This window comes from Alexandromys fortis, unplaced genomic scaffold (genome assembly GCF_014885135.2).
Source record: "Alexandromys fortis isolate MF-2015 unplaced genomic scaffold, M_Fortis_MF-2015_v1.1 scaffold_40, whole genome shotgun sequence".
Taxonomy (NCBI): Eukaryota; Metazoa; Chordata; class Mammalia; order Rodentia; family Cricetidae; genus Alexandromys; species Alexandromys fortis.
The window spans coordinates 3,281,216-3,286,091 of record NW_026067966.1 but is presented as its reverse complement, the minus strand read 5'-3'; positions in this window follow the sequence as shown (position 1 = coordinate 3,286,091).

The following is a 4,876-nucleotide window of genomic DNA, read 5'->3' as shown; positions in this document are numbered from 1 at the left end:
GTCTCAAAATAATAATAAATAATAATAATAATAAACAAATGAAAAACTTCACTCCTCCATCTCTCCAGCCGCTCCATCACCTCTTCATTCATCTTAGTGGCATTGGGAGCTATGGTATGTCACGCAATATGCCCTTTGGTTCAGATAGAGTTACATGCAAATACTCATTGTGCAATGTGTTATTGGTCATGCTCAAGGCCTCTGGCTTCTGGTACACCATCAATACTGGACTCTCACCAAAGTTCATTTCGGATATCTTGCTGTTGCCCTGAATCATGGAGATCCTGTGGCGATGGTTCCACAGGACCAGTCCCTTTACATGCTCCAGTGGGGTCATAGATGGGTTATATGTTGGGGTGCACCAACTGAAAGCCTTGCGTGTGTGCCTGGGTGGTAACTGAGTTGGTCAGTTCAGGCAGCTGGCACCACAACCCTCAGGTGAGGGACAGAGCCAGCTCTCCCACCCTTGTGGTGAGGAGCAGGACAAGTGTTAGGAGTGGGGAAGGGGAGCAGCTCTCCTGAGGGCTTGGGCTAGCTCTCCTGAGCTGGGGTACATGAAGCTGGCAAGGGTCTGGGGCAGCTCTCCCAGGGCCAGTGAGAGGCGGGACCATCTCAGCATAGCCCTCATACTTCAAAGCATGCTTCAATATGTTATTCAGCACATGGTTCACACGGGCCCCTGTGGTAACGCAGACAGTGGACATCAACACAGACCCCAACTGCAGCAGGACCATGGACTGACCCAGACATGGTTATCAGCAGCAACTTGGGTCTGGATGTCACTGTGGCATCCTGGGAGGACAGAGCTGTTCTCTCAGATCAGCATTGGACTCTAGCATAGCCCCTGGTGACAGCCTAGACCCCTGGCAGCTGCACAGCCTTCATTGGTAATAGGACCAATGGCCATCAACACAGACCCTGGTTGTAACAGAGCCATGGATCTAGACATGGCCCTAGGCTGCAGCTAGGACCAAGATTAATCATGGTCCTGAGTGGCAGTGGAGGACAGTCTGATCTATATGGGCCAGCAGCAGCATGATCCTTGGTTACCAACATGGCGTCAGGTTGAGGCCAAACCCTGGGCATCTGCACAGTCTTTGGTGGTAATAAGAGCCACAGACATCAGTGTAGACCCCGGCTGAGGTAGGGCCCCAGACCCATGCGAGATTCTCAACTGGAGTTCAGGCCCAGATGTCTCCATGGCCCTGGGTGGCAGCGCAGGACACTCAGATCAATGGCCCCTGCAGTAGCATGATTCTTGGGCACCAATGTGGCTACATGTGGCAACCAACTTCTCAGGCATCCTCAAGTTCTTTCCTTCAGTTGTAACAGTAGTCATGGACGTCAATACAGACCATGGCTGCAGCAGGGCCGTGGACCCAGACATTACCCTTGGCAGCAGCCCAGGCTGGACCTTCACCATGGCCCCAGGTAGCAAGCAAGCCACCCATATCAGCCCACTCCTCATTGCCTTTGACTCTACAGATATGGCTCTCTCCACAGGACATGAGCCATTTTGCCTCTCTCTCTCTCTCTCTCTCTCTCTCTCTCTCTCTCTCTCTCTCTCTCTCTCTCTCTCTCTCTCCTTCTACCATACTCCACCATATATCTCACCATAATGGCACTGGACAGGCCTGTGGCTTCTCACTGCCTAGATTTATATTTCTAAATATATAAATAAAGCCTGCTCCATCCGTATAAAGGTACATGTATGTATATGACCTCAGGGCTGACCACTGGTATTGGATAGCCAACTGGCAGCCTCTTTCCTTGTCATGGCTATTTCTTCTTCTGTCATCATTTCCCAGTACCCATAGCTCTTTGCATGGAGTCTGAGGCCCCTCAAACATACCCACAGTATAGCTATCTTTCCTCATCAAAGAAACTTCTCCTGGCAACAGATGGAGATCATTACAGAAAACCACAACTGCTCAAAATACAGAGAACAAGAGATCATGAGATGTGCAATCCACACTGATACACTAAAACCCTATTCCTGTACCTATGGCAAAGGGCTTTTTGTGGAAGAGGGAACAGAAAGATTGTAAGAGATGTTGTGTATCCTAGAAATGTCAAAAAGGCTATACCCACCCATGAAGTCTCATCAACATGGCTGCCTAAGCAAGGTCTGCACAATGAAAACACTGAGGGACAGGGACATCATTGTTGTTTCTTCTTAAACCTATTTATAATGCTTAATATTTTCTCATTGTTTTACACTTGTGAACCAGATAATAACTAAAGCATTAGTTTCAAATCTGCATAAAATGATCATGTTAACTTCTTTGTTTTTATGCTTGAGTTAAAATTTTAAGATAGTGCATACATCTGCTAATATTTGAGAAATATTTATACTATGATAAATTGATGTATATTTTATGATATCACTAAGCAGCAAGAAGAACGCCTTAGGGCTTATGATGGTTAGAAAATCTCCAGATTCCTGAATTCTAAGACTGAAATACACTCTTTCAGGGCTATAGAGATTGCTCACCAGATAAGAGTTCTTCCAAAAAACCTAGATTCAATTCCCAGCACTCACATGGCAGTTCCCAACTGTCTGTAAGTTCAGTTCCAGGGGATGTACAGACAGATAGACAGAAAGACATGCCGGCAAAACACCAATGCATATGTAATAAAAATAAATCCTTTTTAAAAATCACCACACACACACACACACACACACACACACACACACACCAGGATGGGGGAAGCAGAAAAACACAGTGTTCTGAGATCTGGAGTCCTACGGTTATGTTCTCAGAAAGACCCTGGTTTCTGGATTTATTCCTGACAACAACCCCGGGAAGGCTGTTGAATGTACCCTAAGCTTCTGACATCTTATCTAAGCCTGGACTTATATCCTCCTTTCTCCTACTTCCTTTGTTTTTGACTTCTGATGACAAACTGAAGAGGATTCTCCCACCAAAACACAACTGACAAAGCTCACTCTCCACCTGACCCAAACCACACCACACAGGAACTATGTGGATATTTGCCCAATGCTGAGGAGTAAGGGGAGTGTGATATATTCTTGGGAAAGGGAGGTCTCAGACTATAGTTCTCACAGTAGATTTTGAATAGTTAATCAACCTGTTATCATGACTTTATGAGCTACACTAGTTATAGACACAAACTTCATTTATCAAGAATTGTTAAGTTTATAAATTGCCCCCTTCCAGCTTCTATCAGAGAATAACAGCTGCCTAGGAGCATTAAAACCACAAATTTTCTCTGCCTCTCATTTTACAGGGTTGACAGTTAAGACCTTTACCTAGCCCACTGTCACAATCTGCATGGCCTTATCCCAACTCTGAGGCAAGTAGACTGAGATACCTGGTGTGATACTACACAGATGCTTTCTCATGAAGCTTCGGCAGCAGAATTAAGGGAAGAAGATTTATCAGTGTATCTAGCATAGTCCTTAATTCAAGCCCTCTAAAGTCAATGCTAACCAAAGCTGTTGAAAGCCAGCCATTCTTCAACTGCGTGTACCTCCTGCTGTGTGGGATAAATGAAGCACTGAATTCATGACCCTGTTCTCACTGATTTCCTTTCACCTTGTGTGACAGATAGCATCATCTGGACTGCAACTAGGTAACAACAAGCTCTGGTGAAGAAACAGTAGGGACAGCTATAATTTAATAAGGAATAACCATGAGGAAGCTCACCTATTCACAAGACGTGCTACAACAGGAGTGGAAAAAGAGACAATGTTGATGATAATTCATGCTGAAAGTACGGTGTTTTTAACCCATTGGCATAGGATACTTAATATAAAGTAGTGGGTGTCAGAGAGAGACTTTGGAGCACTCAGTCCTACTTGGGATATCTAAATCACACCCCTCCACTCAAGACTTAGAGATCTATGTGTGTTGGGGGGAGCAGAAACATTTTCAGAAAATAGCACCATCCAAACACAATAGTCACAATCGTAATTGTGCACAAATTTCACAGGAACTGTGACAACACACACAAAATCTGAAGAGGTTCAACGCAGAGAAAACACAAGCAGTGAGAGAAGGGAAAGTGGATATAAAGTCTCAGCCCCGATCGGCTATTTGCAATTGATACCTCCTTGGAGGAAATTAGTTTCATACAATGGAGTAACATTAAGTATATCAACAATATTATATGGCAAGCCCAATGCCCAGGAGTAGTTGGCCAATACAAATGTAAATTAAATTTTGTTGTTTTGTTTTGTTTTGTTTCAAGAGAAAGAAAGGACATGGAGTTGGGTAGATAGGCAGCTAGGGAAGCATCTTGGTGGAGTTGGGGGAGAGGAAAGAATGTGATCAACATATATGAAATTCTAAATAAATAAAACAATAGATATGGGAAAAGATGTCTCATAAGTCAGAATAACCTGCATTATTATATCATAGTCATATAAATTAAATACTGTGGATGAAAAAAAAAGAACTTATGTTTTAAAATGTAGTCAGATCTAGCCTGAAAACCCTTTGGAGGTCACTCATTAATCTGGCCATAGAGATGCAATCTTTTGGGGAAATAGAGAGTCAAAGCAGGGAGACTGATGTGGGAGTGTCATATATCAATCTGTTGATTTCATTGGCTGAGCAATAAAGAAACTGCTGGCCCTGATAGGTTATAAGATAGGTGGGTGGAGTGAACAGGATAGGATGCTGGGTGGAAGAGGAAGTGAGGTCAGACTCTGCTCTGCTCCCGGAGAGACCCGACAGCTCTGCTGGAGCAGAGATGCCATGCTCAGCTCTCCTGGGTAGACTCAACAGCTCTGCGCTGGAGCAGAAACACCAAGATGGACGGAGGCTAGACTCTTCCCGGTAAGCGCACCTTGGGGTGCTTACACACATCATTAGAAATGGGCTAGTCCAGGTGCGAGAATTAGCCTGTA